This window comes from Pleurodeles waltl, chromosome 4_2 (assembly GCF_031143425.1).
Source record: "Pleurodeles waltl isolate 20211129_DDA chromosome 4_2, aPleWal1.hap1.20221129, whole genome shotgun sequence".
Classification (NCBI taxonomy): Eukaryota; Metazoa; Chordata; class Amphibia; order Caudata; family Salamandridae; genus Pleurodeles; species Pleurodeles waltl.
The window spans coordinates 568,721,914-568,745,349 of NC_090443.1; the positions used below are offsets into that span (position 1 = coordinate 568,721,914).

The window sequence follows — 23,436 nt, forward strand, 5'->3', positions numbered from 1 at the left end:
GATTGTCACATAAGAGCAATCAGGTTGGGATATTCACAGCAAATCTGACAATTTTACTTTGGATTCGCCTACAAAGGTTTTAAACTTTGGTTCATTATTTCATCTGGCTCCAGCAACCCACTTGGGGCAACATGAAAAAATTGCAGGACCACCATAACCAGCATGCACTGTACTCACTTGAGAGGCCCACTGGGGCGGACTGGTATTTAAAGAGACTAATCAGGTGCCTGCAATTAGACAAGCTGAAGCCATGCTCTTTTCAACAAGAAAGAAATGCCTGGAACACTTCCAGCACTGGCTGCACCTACGAGGGTGAAACACTTTTATATTTTTCTCTGCTGAAGAAAGGATTGACCTAGAAACACGTGTCCAGAGATGATTTTATAACCCAAGGCCTGGAATAATGAAACTGCTTAAAGAATTCACTGAGAGTTGCTGGCTTTGCTTTTTTCTTCCCGTTATACTTAATTGTACTTTATGAATATGCGAATAGCAACTTTAATATAATTCCACCATACCTAACTAAATACTATCTTGTGCACAACTAAAATTATACTTACTCCTGACTCAGGAAAACCTTTTCTCCCCACACACTCGTTAAGCTACGTAGACGGTTTCCTTGATCTTGTTCCATCCAGCACTTCTGCATCCATACTCCTTTCACTACCTCCAGTTGTCTCACTCACTTCACCATTCTTCACTACCAAATTACCCGAATGTGTCCTACTCTCATTATTTCCATTAGAACTTCCTTCGCTACTTGCAGCATTTCCTGTTTCAAACTCCAACCATTAAAAATCCTCCTTTGCAGAATTAATCTTCCTTGCTTTGTTACACACTTTTTCCACACGCTTGAGATTCCAAACCTTTCCGTAGCTCACTCTAAGTGCGGTATTCAATACTTCTATCACTTCCTCCAGTTAATAAAATTGACTAGATCACCATACTCTGCTTCTTAACCTGAACCCAATCTCCAACTACAATGTTGGTTGGTTTAACTCCATGACGCTCATTATAATGTTTTTTCATTTCACAATGCTTTTCTTCCATCCTGTTCTGAACTGATTCTAAAGACCACTGTTCCACACTAGGTTGATGCAACCAATTTAAATTGCACTTGGGCCTGGCTTTGCGTCCTCTCATTATTACAAATGGCGACAGCTCTGTAAAGTCATTCTTCATCACCCTGTATGCCCATACTGCCTTGTGCAGTTGTCCCTCCCAATCTGTGCCAATAGCAAAAGCTGACTGAAAATCTCCCTTTACCACTCCGTTGAATCTTTCCACCATACAGTTGCAACTAGGATTATAAAGGGATGTGGTTTTATGTTGCACACCAATCCTTTTAAAGTAATCTTTAGATGCATTGGACAAAAAATAAACCCCATTGTCACTTAACACCACCTTGAGCAAACCTCTAGACACAAGGGCTTTTCCAAAAATTCCAATACACATTTTGTGTCTGCTTTCTCCACAATCTCTAAAACAGGCCACCTGGAGAACAAATCCATCAAAACCTTTATATATTTGTGTTGTTCTCCAATCGGTCCAACAAAGTCTATCGCTACTAGTTCCCACAGTTGTTTTGGTAATAAATATTCACACATTGGTGGTCTCAAAGTTTGTAATGTTATATCAGCACTAGAACACTTGGAACAATCTCTCACATACCTTTCTACCTCAGCATCCACATTTGGCCACAAGAATAAACATCTTACTACACCTTTAGTTTTCACTATGCCAAAATGTCCTTCATGGCATCTCCACAATTATTTTCCATAAGCCTTTTGGAGGAACAATCGGTTCACCCCTCACAATAGTACCATTCTCCACAAACAACTGTGACCTTACCTCGCAAAAAGGCTTAACTTCCTCTTGTAATTGACATTTGTTAGGCCAATTTTCTTGCATATATTTCTTAACTACAGTCAGTAATTCATCTTTGTCATATTCAGACATCCATTCTTCCTTGCATACGGCATGACTACCATCACCATGTACAAAAGCTACTTGAAAATGATCCCAACTTTCATCCTCACACTCTTCCAATTTGGTTGGCATTCTAGATAAACAGTCTGCTTCATGATTGTGTTTGCTAGGTAAATATACTAGTTTATGTACATAGTCCTGCATCCTTATCGACAGTCTGGCCATCCTCGCTGAGGCGTTTACCATACCCTCTGTTGTCAATAACTTCACAAGTGGTTTATGGTAGCAAACAATTGTTACAGGTTTACCCCATCCGAAAGCCCTGAAATGATCCAAAGCCCATGCTAATGCCTCTCTATTATAGGATACTTTTCCTTGGTTGGCGACAAAGCTGGAAGCAAAATATATTATAAATTCCCTTCCTTCCTTGTCCTTCTAGCTTAGCACCGCACCCAATCCCTTACTGCTGGCATCAGTTGTGATACAAAACATTGCAAAGCTTGGACTTTATCAATTTCTGAAGTGATGCAGGCAAATTCTTCCTGACACACCTTAGACCATTCAAATTTGACTTTGTTTATTAACAGTTGCCTTAAATGGAAACTTTTGTCTGCAAACCATGGAATAAACTTGGTGTAGTATTCAACTAATCCCAAGAATGATCTGATATCATCCTTACAACTCTCAGGTAGGGCTTCGTTTGTAGCATTCACCAGAGATGCTTTCGGTCTAATCCCTTGGGCCCCAATGTCCTGTCTCAAATAAGTGACGCTGTCCCTAGCAAATTTACATTTTGGTCATTCCACTGTTAATCCACTTTTCTCCAATATGTCCATAACATCTTTTAACCTTGAATCATGCTCCATTTTGTCTTCTCCATAAATCAGGATATCATCCTGAAAAAAATTGATACCGTTTTTATTTCCAGACAACTCGAACATAAGTCTCTGAAAGACAGTGGCTGCAGACGCCAATCCAAAAGGCATCCTATGAAATCGAAAACACCCAAAAGGTGTAATAAACGCTGTATACTTTTTGGAGTTGAGCATCAAGGAATTCTGATGATAGGCAGCTGACAAGTCTATTGTAGAAAATATTTTTGCACCTTTGAGACACATCACCATTTCATTTGTATATGGAGAACCACAATCACCAAAAAATGTTCATTTTAACTCCACCATTGCTTGTGCAACATTTTGGTTTATTTTTTAAATGCACAGCATTAATATTTAGAATCAATTTCAATTTGTTTGAGAAACGTACCATGTTTTCGCACTCATTTTCATCATTCTCTCCATCCTCTGCATCTCCTTGCTCAGAGATTTCAACTATGCATTTGACGTTACTCTGTTTTTTCTTACAAAATGTCTAACAAAACCACAATTACTACATTTCTTTTGAAGAGCTGGACAGGTCGTACTATAAGCAAGGTGATCTTTGCTGACACATACATAGTTATCTTTAGAGGAAAACATTGATTGGGCATTGTAGGAAATGCCACTGTTGGCATGTTACTCCCTCACATTTTGCCTAGTGTCAATGCGAGCTTTGATTGGAAGTGTGACCCTGCTAACCAGGCCCCAGCACAATTGTTCTTCCCAAAAAATTACCTTTGTTACCCAATTGGAACATCCCTGGCACACAGTTAAATCCCTTGTAAAAGGTACCCCTGGTACCAAGGGCCCTGTGGCCAGGGAAGGTCCCTAAGAGCTGCAGTATGTATTAGGCCACCCTAAGGGACCCCTCGCTCAGTACATGCACACTGCCTTGCAGCTTCTGTCTGCCAGTGGGGAGAAAAGACAAAGTCGACATTGCACTCTCCTCAGTGCGCTATACCCACAAACCACTGCCTGTGGCATAGGTAAGTCACCCCTCTAGCAGGCCTGACAGCCCTAAGGCAGGGTGCACTATACCACAGGTGAGGGCATAGCTGCATGAGCACTATGCCCGTACAGTGTCTAAGTCAATTCTTAGACATTGTAAGTGCAGGGTAGCCATACTGAGTATATGGTCTGGGAGTGTGTCATTACGAACTCCCCAGCACCATAATAGCTACACTGAACAATGGGAAGTTTGGTATCAAACATCTCAGCACAATAAACCCACACTGATCCAAGTGTGGGATTTATTGAAAAATGCACACACAGGGCATCTCAGAGATGCCCCCTGTATATCAGCCAGCCTGGTAGTGTAGGACTGACCTGTCAATGCCAGCCTGCCACATCTAGACAAGTTTCTGACTACATGGGGTGAGTGCCTTTTGTGCACTCTATGGTCAGAAACAAAGCTTGTCCTGGGTGGAGGTGCTTCACACCTCCCCCTGCAGGACCTGTAGCACCTGGTGGTAAGCCTCACAGGCTCAGAACTGGTGTCCAGAGCTGAAGTGACCCCCCTCCTTGAGAAATCCTCCAACTTTCTTTGGAGGTGTAGGACCAATAGGGATAGGGATGTGCCCCTCTCCCCAGAGGGAGTGGGCACAAGAAAGGTGTAGCCACCCTCCGGGACATTAGCCATTGGCTACTGCCCCTGACCCTGACCCTAACACACCCCTTAATTTAGTATTTGGGGCAACCCTGAACCCAGCTCTTCAGATTCCTGACTACCTCAATAAAAGAAGGACTGCTGAGCTGAAATCCCACGAAGAGAAGGAGACAACAACAACTGACTTGGCCCCAGCCCTACTGACCTGTCTCCTGCCTCAAAGACCTTGCAAAAGAAAAGCAACAGGTTCTACAGGACCAGCGACCCCTGAAAAGCCTCCAGGGGACTGCCTGCATCACCGAGGACCAAGAAACTCCAGTGGACAGCAGGCCTGTCCAACAAGAAGAAAAATAAACAATCTTTATAGGGACTCCAATCTCACTCCAGAGTAGTTTGCCCAAAACTACTCTGCACCCGACGCACCTGCCCCTGTCCAGAGGAACCAAGCAGCCAGAGAGGACCCCCAGGCGATTCCGACCCCCAGGCGATGACCTCTCCATGACGATGCCTGCAGAGGGAATCCCGAGGACCCCCCCCCTTGACCGCGACTGCCCAGACAAAGTAATCAGACCCCTGGAGAAGCAGTGCACCTGCAGCCCCCAGACTCGAGAGAAACGGACCACTGGTGCAGAAGTGACCAGCAGGCGGCCCTCCTCCCTGTCCAGTCAGTGGCTTGCCCGAGAAGCCCCCGTGCCTTGCCTGCAGTGCCTAAGTGACCCCCGGGTCTGCCCATTGAGTCCTATTGGGAACCCAATGCCTTCTTTGCACCCTGCGCCCGACCGCCCCAGTGCTACTCTAAACCCCCCCTGGTCTGCCCTCTGACAATGCAGGTACTTACCTGCAAGCAGACCGGAGGAGTACCCCCTTGTCTCCATAGGTGCCCATGTTAGTTTGGCTCCTGTTTGACCACTGCACCTAACTGGCCCTGTGCTGCTGGTGTTGGGTGTTTGGGGTTATCTTGAACCCCCAACGGTAGGCTACCTATGCCACGGAGACTGAGTCTGTAAGTCGATTATTTACCTCCAAATCTGTATTGTATTTTCCTCCCCCCAGGATCTGTTGAAAATTGCAGTGTCCACTTTTAAAAATAGAATTTTGCCATTTTAAAGAAAACTGTATATATTGTTGATTTGATTTTGAACATACCTATGCAAAGTACCTTTCATTTAACCCCTTCGCTGCCAGGCCTTTTCCCCCTCCTGTGCCAGGCCTTTTTTTGGCTATTCGGGGCAGTTCGCGCTTAGGCGGAAATTTTTCCACACAAATTTGCCATTTTACTGGGACATACCCCATTTTTACAATTTTTGGTGCTTTCAGCCTCCTTCCAGTCAGTGACAGAAATGGGCGTGAAACCAATGCTGGATCTCAGACACCTAAACATTTCTGAAAAGTAGACAAAATTCTGAATTCAGCAAGGGGTCATTTGTGTAGATCCTACAAGGGTTTCCTACAAAAAATAACAACTGAAAAAGAAAAATATTGAAATTGAGGTGAAAAAAAACAGCAATTTTTCTCTACGTTTTACTCTAACTTTTCCTGCAATGTCAGATTTTCGAAAGCAATATACCGTTACCTCTGCTGGACTCCTCTGGTTGCGGGGATATATAGGGCTTGTAGGTTCATCAAGAACCCTAGGTACCCAGAGCCAATAAATGAGCTGCACCCTGCAGTGCGTTTTCATTCTATACCGGGTATACAGCAATTCATTTGCTAAAATATAAAGAGTGAAAAATAGCTATCAAGAAAACCTTTGTATTTCCAAAATGGGCACAAGATAAGGTGTTGAGGAGCAGTGGTTATTTGCACATCTCTGAATTCCGGGGTGACCATACTAACGTGAATTACAGGGCATTTCTCAAATAGACGTCTTTTTTACACACTGTCTTACATTTGGAAGGAAAAAATTTAAAGAAAGACAAGGGACCATAACACTTGTTTTGCTAATCTATGTTCCCCCAAGTCTCCCGATACAAATGATACCTCACTTGTGTGGGTAGGCCTAGCGCCCGCGACAGGAAACGCCCCAAAACGCAACGTGGACACATGACATTTTTTTAAAGAAAACAGAGGTGTTTTTTGCAAAGTGCCTACCTGTAGATTTTGGCCACTAGCTCAGCCGGCACCTAGGGAAACCTACCAAACCTGTGCATTTTTGAAAACTAGAGACCTAGGGGAATCCAAGATGGGGGGACTTGTGGGGCTCTGACCAGGTTCTGTTACCCAGAATCCTTTGCAAACCTCAAAATGTGGCTAACAAAACACGTTTTCCACTCATTTCGGTGACAGAAAGTTCTGGAATCCGAGAGGAGCCACTAATTTCCTTCCACCCAGCGTTCCCCAAAGTCTCCCGATAAAAATGATACCTCACTTGTGTGGGTAGGCCTGGCGCCCGCGACAGGCAATACCCCAAAACCAAACGTGGACACATCAATTTTTTTTAAAAGAAAACAGAGGTGTTTTTTGCAAAGTGCCTACCTGTAGATTTTGGCCACTAGCTCAGCCGGCACCTAGGGAAACCTACCAAACCTGTGCATTTTTGAAAACTAGAGACCTAGGGGAATCCAAGATGGGGGGACTTGTGGGGCTCTGACCAGGTTCTGTTACCCAGAATCCTTTGCAAACCTCAAAATGTGGCTAACAAAACACGTTTTCCACTCATTTCGGTGACAGAAAGTTCTGGAATCCGAGAGGAGCCACTAATTTCCTTCCACCCAGCGTTCCCCAAAGTCTCCCGATAAAAATGATACCTCACTTGTGTGGGTAGGCCTAGCGCCCGCGACAGGAAACGCCCCAAAACGCAACGTGGACACATGACATTTTTTTAAAGAAAACAGAGGTGTTTTTTGCAAAGTGCCTACCTGTAGATTTTGGCCACTAGCTCAGCCGGCACCTAGGGAAACCTACCAAACCTGTGCATTTTTGAAAACTAGAGACCTAGGGGAATCCAAGATGGGGGGACTTGTGGGGCTCTGACCAGGTTCTGTTACCCAGAATCCTTTGCAAACCTCAAAATGTGGCTAACAAAACACGTTTTCCACTCATTTCGGTGACAGAAAGTTCTGGAATCCGAGAGGAGCCACTAATTTCCTTCCACCCAGCGTTCCCCAAAGTCTCCCGATAAAAATGGTACCTCACTTGTGTGGGTAGGCCTAGCGCCCACGAAAGGTAATGGCCCAAAACACAACATGGACACATCACATTTTTTCACAGAAAACAGAGGTGTTTTTTGCAAAGTGCCTACCTGTAGATTTTGGCCACTAGCTCAGCCGGCACCTAGGGAAACCTACCAAACCTGTGCATTTTTGAAAACTAGAGACCTAGGGGAATCCAAGATGGGGTGACTTGTGGGGCTCTGACCAGGTTCTGTTACCAGAATCCTTTGCAAACCTCAAAATTTGGCTAAAAAAAAAAATTTTCCTCACATTTTGGTGACAGAAAGTTCTGGAATCGGAGAGGAGCCACAAATTTCCTTCCACCCAGCGTTCCCCCAAGTCTCCCGATAAAAATGATACCTCACTTGTGTGGGTAGGCCTGGCGCCCGCGACAGGCAATACCCCAAAACCAAACGTGGACACATCAATTTTTTTTAAAAGAAAACAGAGGTGTTTTTTGCAAAGTGCCTACCTGTAGATTTTGGCCTCTAGTTCAGCCGGCACCTAGGGAAATCTACCAAACCTGTGCATTTTTGAAAACTAGAGACCTAGGGGAATCCAAGATGGGGGGACTTGTGGGGCTCTGACCAGGTTCTGTTACCCAGAATCCTTTGCAAACCTCAAAATGTGGCTAACAAAACACGTTTTCCACTCATTTCGGTGACAGAAAGTTCTGGAATCCGAGAGGAGCCACTAATTTCCTTCCACCCAGCGTTCCCCAAAGTCTCCCGATAAAAATGGTACCTCACTTGTGTGGGTAGGCCTAGCGCCCACGAAAGGTAATGGCCCAAAACACAACATGGACACATCACATTTTTTCACAGAAAACAGAGGTGTTTTTTGCAAAGTGCCTACCTGTGGATTTTGGCCTCTAGCTCAGCCGGCCCCATTGGGGGCAGAAATGGCCTAAAATAAATTTGCCCCCCTAACCCCCACTCCCGGAGTGACCCTTGCCTACGAGATCGCTCCCCCGCATGACATTGGCGCTAAAAAAAAAAATCCCCGGTGCCTAGTGGTCTCTGCCCACTTGGGGGCAGATTGACCTAAAATCGGCCAATCTGCCCTAATGGCCTAAATACAATTTGCCCCCCAGGGGAGTGACCCTTGTCCAAGGGGTCGCTCCCCATCTGTAAACCAAAAAAAAGAAAAATTCTAGGCTGATCTACCCCCCAGGGGAACAGAAATGGCCTAAAATAATTCCCCCCCCCCCCCCCCCCCCCACAGGGGAGCGACCCTTGCCTAAGGGGTCGCTCCCCTTGTGTGAAATTCATGAAAACAAACAAAAACTCCCTGGTGTCTAGTGGTTTCTGCCCCCCCTTGGGGGCAGATTGGCCTCATCAAAATAGGCCAATCTGCCCCCAAGGGGGGCAGAAATGGCCTATATATAATTTGCCCCCTAGGGGAGCGACCCACCTAAAAAAAAAAAAATAAAAAAAAAAATGATCCCTGGTGCCTAGAGGTTTCTGACCCCCCTGGGCTTCCCCTTCCATCTCTGCCTTGGGTGGGTGGGGAGCACAGGGGGGAGTGCTAGCGCTCCCCCCAGTTTTCATGCCTTGGACGAGGTCACCTGGTCCAAGGCACCCGAAAGATTAATGTACTTACTTGCAAACTGAATCTTGTGGTTCTAGAAATAATTAACGAGATATTTTTCTATATAAAAACCTATTGGTTTGGAGTTAAGTCCGAGTGTGTGTTTTCACTTATTGCTTGTGTGTGTACAACAAATGCTTAACACTACCCTCTGATAATCCTAACTGTTGCTCGACCACACTACCACAAATAAAGCAATAATGTTAGCTGTTATTGCCTTTGTCAAGCCTCTTGGGGAACCCCTGGACTTTGTGCACACTATATCTCATTTTGATATAGTATAAACAGAGCCAGATTCCTATGGGCATTGAAAGTCTTACTTATAGGTTTAGAATTCACTTCACAGGCTATTTCACTTCCTTCATATTTTGATAATAGCTCCTTGGCGCACCTTCCAGACATCTCTGCTTTACGCACAATATTCATTATATCCTCAAGTGACGAATCACCATTTACCCAAAAACGGTCTTGAATACTGTGGTTGCAGACATGCATTACTAATTGGTCTCCAATTAATTGATTCTATAATGTTGCAAACTTACAATCAATAGCTAATTTGCTTTTCATTCTGCCACATAATTGTCCACAGATTCATCCTTTTTTTGCTTATGTTGCAAAAACTTACGTCTGGTAATGCCAGTACAAACTTACGGGGTAAACTAAGTGTCAAGATCTTTCAATGCTGCCTCAAAGACATTCAAATCACTCAAGTGTGGCCTTCAACATTTGATTATATCTTTTTTTTTTTTTTTTCATATGTAATCTCCTAAAAATGTTTCATCCAAAGAAAACAAGCCTTCAAGTGTTGTAGATGACTTCTTTTATTGTTGGCTCTTCGTAAAAGACTGGACCAGAGGACTACATACACATCATCGTTTTCATGATTGTCTATAATACTTATCTCAAAGAATAAAGATGGCCGCCTTAGTACCAGGAGTGTCAATTTCTAACGGAAATAGACCTTGCAGCAACAACATGAAAAATGGAGTTCCAATTTGTTTCTCAGAGCATTAGAAGTGCGATAATATGCTTCAGCGTGCGGCAGTCTCCTCACTGTTCCCGCGCATCACTGAATTGCCAGCACGTCTCCACTGTTTACTTAAAATCTGCACATGCGTATTTAAAAAAGCGCTCACCAAATTCCGTAAAGAAATATCAAAACTCTTTCCTTATGTTCACTCACAATGATCGTTGCGTAAATTTTGTCCTCATAAATTCTTGGAATGTAGTTAGACGCTGTAAGCAAGTATGGCAGTCTTCGACTTAATAATGCTGAGTTGTAATTTCCAGTAATGGGTTCTGGCTCGAGAGAATCATCACCAAATTGTTGTGTTTAAGAATCCACACAGTGTGCTGTGAACACAACTTTATTATCTGGAGCCTGTGTATACACGTCCTCTTCAGTCCGGTTCTACCGTTTCTTCTCTGCTGTATCCATACAGCGCATGGGAACGGTAGAATACATAGAACACATTAGAACACATTCAAGTATAAAAACAGTGTCCTTGTGTAATGTAACTGATGCTCACATCACATAAAACACTCTAATACCTCCGGGTCAAGTCTGTGCTTTATAAAACTGCTAAAATAAATCTAAAGAATTACCTGTTTTGCACACTTCGGTCATTGGGTAATGTTTGGGCTACATTTCGGTGATGTGTGCAACATTTGGGCTCTTTTTTTCCTCTGGTAGCCATCTTGGGAGACTTGTTTGTTATGAAGCTCCCTAATTTCCTTATTTACTTCAGTATCCTCAGTACAAAACGCTTTCAGTTTTCCACTTTGATTACATCTGGATGGCGTTCAGATGTGCCACACTTTTGGCATAAACTTAGAATGTTAGCCCTCCAGCTGCCTATTAGAACACTGAAAGCTGCTGATTACGAGGGAGTTAACTGGCAGACCGCTGGTGTTGAAAGTGCATGTTTCAGTCCCCATGTCAGAATATTTTAATGAAACTGAAGCAAAAGATATTTGAGAACTCACTTAAAATATGACTAATGTTTCTTTCTACAGCCCTCACCGTAATTTCAATGACAAAATGAACACCCTAATTTTGTTCCTTACTAAATTAAATGTTTTAGTGTGATTCAATCAAGATGGCTTCAGGAGTGCCACATTTTTGTCATAAGTAACTGTTAGCGCTCTAGTTGTTCTTTAGAACACTATGGGAGGCTGTAATAGAACACAAGGGAATCGACTGACTGACTGCTCCTGTTGAAAGTAAATGTTTTGCTGATAATGTCAGACTTAATTCTTACCTGGCTGTGAAAGAGTGTGAATTTACAAAAAATATGCTCTCAACATGATTAATGAAATCCCAGTAGAAGGCTTTTTACCCCCAGGGTAAAATCACCACAGAACACGCCACAATTTCTAAAGATTAGTATGGTGCCATCAACAAATGATTTATATTGTAGCTAAAATCTGATATCACCCTTTATATGTTCTCCTTTTTGTGACCCTCAAAACCTGCATTGACTACCATGCATTTTTAATTGGTGCGGTCATGTATATTGTTCCCAAGATGGCTGCCAGCACTTCCTGGTTGATGTGCTGGCTTAAAAATCTGAAGCACAACAAGAGGTTGTCTTTCATTCTGAGTCTGGCGTCTCACATTTTGCAAATTCATTCCATTTGACTAGAGACCCACACAGAACGTTTCTGGATAGTTGTCGGGCAATGCATCCAAAGGCTTTGAGGGAGTGATCCCTGAAACTGATGGCAGCCTGACGCTGGACTATGCAAATTGAGGTCCTGGTCAAAAGGTAAGGACCAGGAGTGTCCGCGGAGTCCTTGTAGGAAAGTACCATATTGCCTGGCATGTTACCCCCATATTTCACTGTATATATGTTGTTTTAGTTGTATGTGTCACTGGGACCCTGCCAGCTAGGGCCCCAGTGCTCATAAGTGTGCCCTGTATGTGTTTCCTGTGTGATGACTAACTGTCTCACTGAGGCTCTGCTAACCAGAACCTCAGTGGTTATGCTCTCTTTGATTTCCAAATTGTCACTAACAGGCTAGTGACCAATTTCACCAATTCACATTGGTATACTGGAACACCCTTATAATTCCCTAGTATATGGTACTGAGGTACCCAGGGTATTGGGGTTCCAGGAGATCCCTATGGGCTGCAGCATTTCTTTTGCCACCCATAGGGAGCTCTGACAATTCTTACACAGGCCTGCCACTGCAGCCTGAGTGAAATAACGTCCACGTTATTTCACAGCCATTTACCACTGCACTTGAGTAACTTATAAGTCACCTATATGTCTAACCTTTACCTGGTAAAGGTTGGGTGCTAAGTTACTTAGTGTGTGGGCACCCTGGCACTAGCCAAGGTGCCCCCACATTGTTCAGGGCAAATTCCCCGGACTTTGTGAGTGCGGGGACACCATTACACGCGTGCACTATACATATGTCACGACATATGTATAGCGTCACAATGATAACTCCGAACATGGCCATGTAACATGTCTAAGATCATGGAATCGTCACCCCAATGCCATTCTGGCATTGGGGAAACAATTCCATGATCCCCGAGTCTCTAGCTCAGACCCGGGTACTGCCAAACTACCTTTCCCGGGGTTTCACTGCAGCTGCTGCCAACCCCTCAGACAGGTTTCTGCCCTCCTGGGGTCCAGACAGGCTTGGCCCAGGAAGGCAGAACAAAGGACTTCCTCAGAGAGAGGGTGTTACACCCTCTCCCTTTGGAAAAAGGTGTTGGGGCTGGGGAGGAGTAGCCTCCCCCAGCCTCTGGAACTGCTTTGATGGGCACAGATGGTGCCCATCTGTGCATAAGCCAGTCTACACCGGTTCAGGGATCCCACAGCCCTGCTCTGGCGCAAAACTGGACAAAGGAAAGGGGAGTGACCACTCCCCTGACCTGCAACTCCCCTGGGAGGTGCCCAGAGCTCCTCCAGTGTGTTCCAGACCTCTGCCATCTTGGAAACAGAGGTGCTGCTGGCACACTGGACTGCTCTGAGTGGCCAGTGCCAGCAGGTGACGTCAGAGGCTCCTTCTGATAGGCTCTTACCTGTGTTACTAGCCTATCCTCCTTCCTAAGTAGCCAAACCTCCTTTTCTGGCTATTTAGGGTCTCTGCTTTGGGGAATTCTTTAGATAACGAATGCAAGAGCTCATCAGAGTTCCTCTGCATCTCTCTCTTCACCTTCTGCCAAGGAATCGACCACTGACTGCGCTGGACGCCCGCAAAACTGCAACAAAGTAGCAAAGATGACTACTGCAACCTTGTAACGCTGATCCGGCCGCCTTCTCGACTGTTTTCCTGGTGGTGCATGCTGTGGGGGTAGTCTGCCTCCTCTCTGCACTAGAAGCTCCGAAGAAATCTCCAGTGGGTCGACGGAATCTTCCCCCCTGCAACTGCAGGCACCAAAAGACTGCATCACCGGTCCTCTGGGTCCCCTCTCAGTACGACGAGCGTGGTCCCTGGAACTCAGCAACTCTGTCCAAGTGACTCCCACAGTCCAGTGACTCTTCAGTCCAAGTTTGGTGGAGGTAAGTTCTTGCCTCCCCACGCTAGACTGCATTGCTTGGTACCGTGTGATTTGCAGCTGCTCCGGCTCCTGTGCACTCTTCAAGGATTTCCTTTGTGCACAGTCAAGCCTGGGTCCCCGACACTCTAACCTGCAGTGCACGACCTCCTGAGTTGTCCTCCGGCGTCGTGGGACCTTCTTTTGTAACTTCGGGTGAGCTCCGGTTCACTCTTCTTCGTAGTGCCTGTTCCGGCACTTCTGCGGATGCTGCTTGCTTCTGAGTGGGCTCTTTGTCTTGCTGGACGCCCCCTCTGTCTCCTCACGCAATTGGCGACATCCTGGTCCCTCCTGGGCCACAGCAGCATCCAAAAAACCCTAGCCGCGACCCTTGAAGCTAGCAAGGCTTGTTTGCGGTCTTTCTGCACGGAAACACCTCTGCAAGCTTCTTCACGACGTTGGACATCCATCCTCCAAAGGGGAAGTTTCTAGCCCTCTTCGTTCTTGCAGAATCCACAGCTTCTACCATCCGGTGGCAGCTTCTTTGCACCCACAGCTGGCATTTCCTGGGCATCTGCCCACTCCCGACTTGATCGTGACTCTTGGACTTGGTCCACTTGTTCCACAGGTACTCTCGTCCAGAAATCCATCGTTGTTGCATTGCTGGTATTGGTTTTCCTTGCAGAATTCCCCTATCACAACTTCTGTGCTCTCTGGGGAACTTGGGTGCACTTTGCACCCACTTTTCAGGGTCTTGGGGTGGGCTATTTTTCTAACCCTCACTGTTTTATTACAGTCCCAGCGACCCTCTACAAGGTCACATAGGTTTGGGGTCCATTCGTGGTTCGCATTCCACTTCTAGAGTATATGGTTTGTGTTGCCCCTGTACCTATGTGCTCTCATTGCAATCTATTGTGACTGTACATTGCTTGCATTGCTTTCTATTGCTATTACTGCATATATTTGGTATTGTGTACATACATCTTGTGTATATTTGCTATCCTCATACTGAGGGTACTCACTGAGATACTTTTGGCATATTGTCATAAAAATAAAGTACCTTTATTTTTAGTATATCTGTGTATTGTGTTTTCTTATGATATTGTGCATATGACACCAGTGGTATAGTAGGAGCTTTACACGCCTCCTAGTTCAGCCTAAGCTGCTCTGCTAAGCTACCTTTTCTATCAGCCTAAGCTGCTAGACACCTCTTCTGCACTAATAAGGGATAACTGGACCTGGTGCAGAGTGTAAGTACCCCTTGGTACCACTAGAAACCAGGCCAGCCTCCTACAGTCCTCCATCGTCGTTATCCCACTCCAAGTCCTTGGGACGATCAGTTAAGTTGAGGCATGAGAAGAAGAGCATAAAGTCAAAGCGTTCTTCAAATTCTCCTTGTCTGTCAGCTCTAGGCTTCTTTCTGAGGAACCTGGGCCAACTCCTTGCCTACCTGAGTTTCTGGGAACCGGAGCAACCCCTGCCCAACTTCGAGAGTTTTATTATGCCATGTGCCCCATTTTTAGCTGGCAGCTCAACTCCGCTGAAGTGTCTTTAGGCCCCGCAGAGTGAGTAGGGTACCCATAGAGCAAGTCCTGGATCCAGACTGGTGTCAAGGAAGGTCGACGCTATCCCCATTCTCCTTGCTGACTCCGACAGGAAGCCAGCAGGAGCCTTGCCTCCTATATCGGTTCCTAAGCCCCTTTCCTGTGGGCTAGGTTACTGTGAGGAATGGGAAGGGTCGCTGGACCCTCTAGAACACTAGCTCCAAGACCCTACTGATTGGCATACAGACTTGGCTGAGGCTAGCAGACCGGATACTTTCCAAATACTGGCATGCATTCCCCCACCACCACCATGGCTACAGAGGAGGGAGCTTCCTTTTCTATGGTGGTGAAAAGGGAGGCCTACGTCTTGGACCTCGAGTTGCCTTCAGTGGCAGTTAGGACTAACCTCCTGGCAGAGGTGCTTCAACCTGGAGCTCCGCTTCAGAAACCATGCTCTACTTTAAGGAAGTCTTCATGGATGTCCTACTGGGAACTTGGTCCAAACCCAGCACAGGGGCTCCTGTGAACAGGAAAATGGCCCGCTGCCTCACCCCACCCTGGGGGACCCAAGCTTTCTGATGCAGCATCCCACCCCGAGAGCTTGGTCATCCAAGCCTACACTTCCGAGGGTGCATTTCTATCTGGGGCTGCCGAAGGTAGAATCCATAAGGTTGGCTACACGTAGGAATAAGATTTTTTTCTTCCTCCAGCCTAGCATTGTGGTCCGTGAACACCACATGCCTTTTGGGCCATTACTCTCATTCGCTGTTGGATATGATTGAGCAAGTGCTGCCACAAGTCCTGGTGTAGGCCTGGGCTGTACTATCTCAGGCAGTTGCCAATGGGAGAGGTACAAAAAAGTTCACTGTCCATTTTGAATTGAACAGATTGACTCCTTGGGCAGAGCGGTTTCATTGACGGTGGCCCTGAGGCTACAGGCCTGGTTAAGGACATCTACCTTTTCGGGGGATGTTCAGGCTACTGTGATGGACATGCCATTCGATGGCACCTGTCTCTTCTGAGACATGGCAGACTCAGCACTCAAGTGCTTCAAGGATTCCAGTGCTACGGCCAGGTCCTTCAGCCTCCAACCACATCCATTCCCGGTCAGCCACCATGCCACACACGTTGCCCAACGTCTGAGTGGCCGAGGGTGTGGGTTCTGGTCTGGCAGTCCACAGCCACCTTCCCTCAACCCTTTTAGTCTTTCTAGTCTGACTCCCCACCGAGAGCCAGTAAGAGGCAGGATTCCCCTCACCTCCTCCACTGGCAGCCCATCATGTCAGATATGTGGGTTTTGCAGTTAGTCCAAAGGGGCTACTCCCTCCCCTTCAAGACTACCCCTCCATCCATGCCTCATCATAAGGTTGGATGACGGAGGATCACCTTTCCCTTCCCCGCGGGGAAGTAACGGCTCTCTTGGCCAAGGGAGCCATAGAGCGGGTTTCTGTATCAGAAATAGGTTGTGTTTGTAATTCGATCTCTCAATCTCTTCCTCAAGAAGAAGTTCCAGATGTTCTCTCTGGCTCAGGTTTTATCTGCTGTAGACTCAGGAGACTGGATGGTAGCGTTGGACTTGCAGTACATTTATTTCCATATTCCCGTCCTTCCTTCCCACAGATGTTACTTGCGGTTCATGGTAGGCCACAAGACCTTTCAGTTCACCTTGCTCCCCTTTGGCCTTATCAGCACCCCACTGGTGTTCACCAAGGTGATTGTGGTGGTCGCAGCTCATCTGTGCAGATCAGGGGTTCCAGTCTTCCCCCCTCTCTCGGCGACTCGCTGTTGAAGGTGGGCTCACCACAGGCTATTGTTTCTCACCTCTAGACCACAGTGGACCTCTTGCATTTGCTGGGGTTCACTATAATTGTGCCAAAGTCACGCCTGATTCCCTCTCAGATGCTTTATTTCATCGAGCTGTTCTGGACGCAGTGCAGTTTTGGGCTTATCCTCATGAGCTGCAAGTCCAATATATGTAGGCTATCATAACGATGTTTCAGGCTCTATCCTGGATTTCGGTGAGAATGACTGAGGTTTCTGGGCCTCATGGCTTCCTGCATCCTGCTGCTGACACATGCAAGATGGCATATGCAGGCTGTGCAGTGGGATCTGAAGTTCTAGTGGGCGCAGCATCAGGGACATCTTTCAGTTAAGGTCCAGAGATCTCAAAGGGAACTGTGCAGGATCTGCAGTAGTGTGTAACGAATCACGAATGGGTCAGAGGGCAGATCCTTCCCCTAATCAGATCTGACAATATTAACAGATGCAGGAAGGGGCAGCCACCTGTGAGAGGGGGATACCAGAGGCATCTGTTTTCCAGAGGATCCCGGACTCCACATTGACCCGTTGGAGCTCCATGCCATCCCGCTAACATTGAAGACATTTCTTCCCCCTGTCAAGGGGAAGATGGTGCAGGTGTTCAGACACCACCACCGCCTTGTGGCACTGCAACAAGTAGGGCAGGGTGGGTTTGTCAACCCTTTGTCAAGAGGCTCTGCACCTCTGGACATGGCTAGAACAGCAGGTCATATCGCTGGTGGTTCAATATCTGGCAAGCTCTCTGAATGCCAGAGCCAACAAACTCAGCCAAAAATGTCTACTGGATCACGACTGGCATTTCCATCTGGAGGTGGCCAAGGTCTTGTTCAGCAGTATGGAGAGCCTTGGTTAGAAATGTTCGCCTTCGTAGAGAAAGTGCAATGTCTGCAGTTTTGCTTGTTGGAGTTTCCAAGGCGGCAATCACTCCGAGATGCTTTTAGTCTCTGGTAGAACTCTGGCCTCCTGTATGCTTTTCCGCCCGTACCACTTCTGCCCAGAGTTCTCAAGAAGATCTAAAGTGACCGAGCTAAAGTAATCATTGTAGCTCAGGACTGGGCAAGGAGAGTCTGGTATTCCAAGCTGTTGAGCATGTCCATCAATCCTGTGATCAAGACTGCCCCTAGGGAGGATCAACTGTCACAGCAGGGGAGGGTTCTGCACCGGAACCTGTCGCTCTCCGCCTTCTTCCATGGCGTTGGAGTGGCAGCAGTTGACAGCTGCTGACCTTCCACCCAAAGTCTGTAACATTATCTTGCCAGCCAGGTGCCCTTCCACCTCAATGGTATATGCCTGTTAGAAGAAATTTGTGGCATGGTGCATAGACAAGTCTGTTGCCACCCTTTCTACCCCTCTGTCTGAGTTCTGTTTATACTTTCTTTGGCCAAGTAGGTCTCTCCTCTGAGCACTCCCAAAGGTAATTTGTGTGCAATTTCTGCTATTTTGAGGCTACCAGATCAAACTTCTTTGTTTATATCCCCTATTGTAAATGGGTTCTTTAAAGGCCTTGCACACATGTTCCCTCCAGCCCCATTCATTATGCCTAAATGGGATTTGAACTTGGGTTGGAACTTTAGGGTGTGCACTCCTTTCGAGCCTCCTCACAATTGTCCTTTCATGCTTCTCACTTTGAAAACAGCCTTCCTCTGGCCATTACATCTGCCCACACATTGAGTGAGTTGCAGGCATTGTCATCTAGGCCACCCTACCTTTCCACCTACCCTGACAAAGTAATGCTTCCCACTGGGACATCTTTTCTGCTACAAGTGGTTACGCCCTTTCATGCAGGTCAATCTATCACCTTGCCTACTTTTTGTGCACCCCCACATGCTTCTAAAGAAGAGGAAAGGCTCCACACCTGGACCCAAAAAGAGCATTAGCGTTCTATCTTGGAACAAAGGTGTTCCGGGTAGATGATCAACTCTTTGTCGGTTATGTGGGAGCAAAGAAAGGTCGGGCAATGCAGACTCAGGCTATCTTCAGATGGCTCATACTCTGCATTAAGATCCGCTCCGCACTGACCAACAAGCAACCCCCTGAGGGTTTTCGCACTCATTCTTCTCGAGCTACAGCTGCAACCACTGCGTTAGCACGCAGAGTTCCAGTCCTCAATATCTGCCAGGCTGTAACATGGGCATCCTTGCACACGTTTACCAAACACTACTGCCTGGACAGTCAGGTCTGTAGGGGCAGGTACTTTGCCCTTTCAGTCCTGCAGGACTTGCTAGTAAGATTTTGGTTCGCAGATCCACCTCTGGGAATGGTATTGCTTGGGTATCTATTTAAGGTAAGGAATCTACTACTAAAAGTCTCTATCAGATGAACAAGTGATTTACCTTTGGTAATGTCTTATCTGATAGAGACATAGTTTAGTTGCAGATTCCTTACCGACCCATCCATCCTACCCGCTCTGCGACCTGATTTCTAGGGACAAGAGACCCCCATAAGGACCTTAGTTTTGATGCACCAGTAGTCTGTGTTCATGGCGCTGCGCTTCTGACGTGGAGAGTTGTGAAAAGGAACTGATGTCAGCACGTCGGGATGGCACCTATATAGGACTCGCAAAATTGTATCCGATGTAGAAAACACCTACCATGGACACTGTACTGATCAACTCCACCTAACAGCATGCAGGGGTACTGCTCAGAAAATTCTCTGGATCAGCTGCCACCCGAGGAAATTCAGAAGGTAAGGAATCTGAATATCTCTTCCGGATAAGGCGTTCCCATATGCTTTCCTTTGAATCATGGAAAGCACTTTTCTACTGCATTCTCCATGGACTGAGCTGGATCCTGATTTCCAGGTAGAACTAAGTAGCAGCTCGTCTTTGTCAACCTCTAACAACTTAACTGTTTCCAGACAGCTAAAGTCTCATATTTCAGTTGCCATCCTGGCTCTGTGGTGCAAAAGACCCTTTGCTCCATCAGAATTCTCGGTGGTTCTATAAACTTTAGGGTAAATATTTGTTTCTGTTTTTGCAGGTTTCCCTCCAGGGTTTTACAGGTTTGAGTTTTATATAGAAAATCACCATCTTTCTTGCATGCTCTGTTGAAGTGTCACATTGATTCATAATCTTGCACAGTCTTTAGTACCAGTGCATGATGGCGCTGGACTAAACTTTTTTTTTTTTTTTAAGCCAAGCGTCAAGGTGTCCAGAAACAAATTATACCAGCTTTCAATAAGTGTGGCTGTTATCTGCCACATATTGAGGAGTGCAGAGGGAGATGCTTGGACCAAAGTGGAGGACTGTTTGTTGACAATACTGTTCTGGTGCTGGAACCACATATACTACTCGATTTGTTAACCTGCTTGTGGGGTCTGTAATCCAAATGTCATGTGGTCATCCTGTGCATCCTGCTCTTGGAAGTGGGGACTCTTATTTGAGCCAGTACCATGAGCATGCTCTCTTGCCCTAAGGAAGTCGAGCAGAATACTTTGATTCCTCGACTAAGTGGTGTTACATGTCATTACTTGCATTTCAGTTGATTTGCAACCATTGAGGTCTTGACTGGTGTTATTTTACCCTGGTACTTGTTGTAATCCCTACACTGTGATTAGAATGGATTAGTAGGTTATTCTTCTGTCTCAGACGAATATGTTCTTTCTTTCGTGTAGTTTAGTTGTTCTTCTCACCAAATGGGAAATAGAAAACAGTCTAGTAGTAACCTTTCTAGCGCTGGAGGGTTTGATAATGTCCTGCTATTTTGCTGAGGTGCCTGTAGGAGGCTTGCTGGAGACATAAAACTCTTTGCTTAGACTATGAGCTATTTAATTACTTTTATTCTCCACGGTTTGTAATAACTTGGTCACAACATTATGTTGTTTGCAGCTAAAACGGCTAAGGAATATTTCATGTAGAATGAAAGGTATTTGTCTTGATAGATCATTTTACCTTGTACATTGCATTCCTTTTATGGCAGTGAGGGAGTTGGAAAACCTTTCCCTCACATACAGTAACCAAGAGGATATGCTTCTGAGTAGGTTGTTGGGTGAAAAGTGGGGATTAATGAAAGGAGAGCAGAGATGACATATATAGTTTATTATGGTCTGCGTAACCTCTGCACCTAGTTGGTTTCCTGCTTTGGAATGTTTCTAAACACTAGGAAAGAAGTGAGCATAAAAGAACAGTAAGTAAATGTTATAGACTTTGAGTTAAACTACTTAGTCAAGATCCTACTCAGACACTTCGAAATCAGTGTAGAAACTCTGCTTGACAGTGTCTGTCTGTAGGAGGTTGGCCTGGTGTGTGGTAGACACCTATGGTGTTGGCACCTTATAGCAGGTGCAGGCAACCCCTGTTAGTGAAGTGTAGGCAGTGTCTAGGAAGCCTGGGCTCTCTGAAGGTAGCTGTGGGTGAGCAGCTAAGACTTATCTAGGAGACATGCAAAGCTTATGCAATACCACTGTTGTCACACAGCAACTTATCACACATGAAAGAACCACACAGTGTTACAAAAAGAAAGGTACTTTATTATAGTAACAAAACACTAGATTACTTGTAGGAAGTCCCTCTCAACTGGAGGTAAGTACGCATTAGATATATACACAATAGCAGTCAGAAATTACCATAGCAACAAGCATTGGCAGTAATTAATGAAAATAGTGAGAGTCCTAGGGGAGGGCCAAACCATATACTAAGAAAGTGGAATGCGAGATACAGTCCACCTCGCAAAAATGTTGAGTTGTTAGAGGGAAGCTGGAAGGACTATGAACCCCAAGAGGTGAGTACCCAAGTGAGTCCCAGCGGCCAGGAGAGCAGAGGTAAGTACCTGGTCTTCCCAAGGACTAACAGGAGGACCTAGAAAAAGGATTATGCAAGAATAGGACCAGTCTAGAAGAAACCAGCAGTGGATTCTGAAAGAAGAGGACCTGCAAAAGTATGGAGCAGACTTCAGTCCACGATGGAGTGTCCAGTGGGGGCAGGAGCTACTACCTGGATGAAGAACCAGGTCGACGGGGGAAGACCACCAGCTGTGGAGCGCAGGAGCTGAAGAATCATTGGAGCCGTGCAGATGGTGTCTCACGTCAGTTGTCAGGTTGCAGATGGGCGGTGGTTAAGAGAACCACCAAAAAGCCTTGACGAATGCAGGAAGAAGCAAAAGAAGAGTTCCAAGGCTGAAGAGAATCGGCAAGGCCCAGGGGACTTGAACCTTGGAGGGGAGTCTGGGGTGACCCTCAGCAGTCGTGTAAGCCAACAGAAGCACTCGCAACCCACTGTCAGCAGGCACAGTAAATCGCACTGAGGCCCAGTCAGCACACACAAAGAGGAGTTCCACGTCACTGGAGCAGCAGAGAGGAGACTTGGCAGGAAGAAGTGCTGGGGGCCAGGGCTACTCGGATCCTGAAGATCTCTTAAAGCAAGAGAGAACAAGCCCTGGTAGCTGCAATCGTCATGGTGCACAGGGGTACTGTCCTACAAGGAGAGGCAAGGGCACACCATCTCTCAAGTTGGACAGCTGGAAGAGGGGACTAAGGGGACCACTCCAGACCACCACCTGTGGTGCAGGATCCACGCAGTTCCAGAGGAGAGCAGATCTACGCAGTCGGATGTCGTTGCCTGCAGATGCAGGGGAGTGACTCCTTCACTCCAAGGGAGATTTCTTGTTGCTGCTTGGTGCAGGCTGAAGTCTCGTCGACCCCAGTGGATGCACAGCCGGGTAAATGTTGCAGTTGCTGGATGGAGCTGGAGAAACAATGTTGCAAAGCAAAGTTGTCGCTAGAGTTGCAGTCTTGTCGGTTCCTGAAGAGTCCATTTGCCATTCCAGTGGCCAGAAGTTGAAGTAAATGATGTAGAGGGGTCCTGGTGGAGTCTTGCACATCAAATCTGAGGACCCACCTGCCAGGGAGTCCCTAAATATCCCTAAAAAGGGCATTGGTCGCCTAGCAAGGTGACCACCTATCAGGAGGGATCTGTGACGTCACCTGCCTGACCTGGCCACTCAGATGCTTCCAGGAGCCTCTACACATCTTGGTTTCAAGATGGTAGAATCAAGTGGCCACCTGGAAGAGCTCTGGGCACCACCCCTGGAGTGGTGGTGGACAGGGGAGTCATCACTCCCTTTTCCTTTGTCCAGTTTCACACCAGAGCAGGGACCTGGGGTCCCTGGACTGGTGCAAACTGGTTTATGCAAGGAGGGCACCAAATGTGCCCTTCAAAGCAAACTGGTGGCATGTGAAGGCTACCACTCCCAAGCCTTGTAACATCTATTTCCAAGGGGAGAGGTTGTTCCCTCCCTTTGACCACAGGAAATCCTTTGTTCTGCCTTCCACTGCTTGAGCTGGTCAAGCAGCAGAAAGGCAGAAACCTGTTAAGGGGTGGCAGCAGCACCTGGAGAACCCTAGAAGACTGGTAGGAGCAATACTCTACGCCTCTAAGGCGCCCCCAAAGTGCATGGAACCATACAACCAATACTGGCTACAGTATTGGGGTATG

At 46.4% G+C, this 23,436-nt stretch overlaps 1 protein-coding gene across 1 annotated transcript in view; it reads left to right on the forward strand.

Moving 5' to 3' along the window:
* Window positions 1–23,436, forward strand: part of ASPM (assembly factor for spindle microtubules) — a 269,329-nt gene that overhangs the window by 93,664 nt on the left and 152,229 nt on the right. The window lies entirely within an intron of this gene.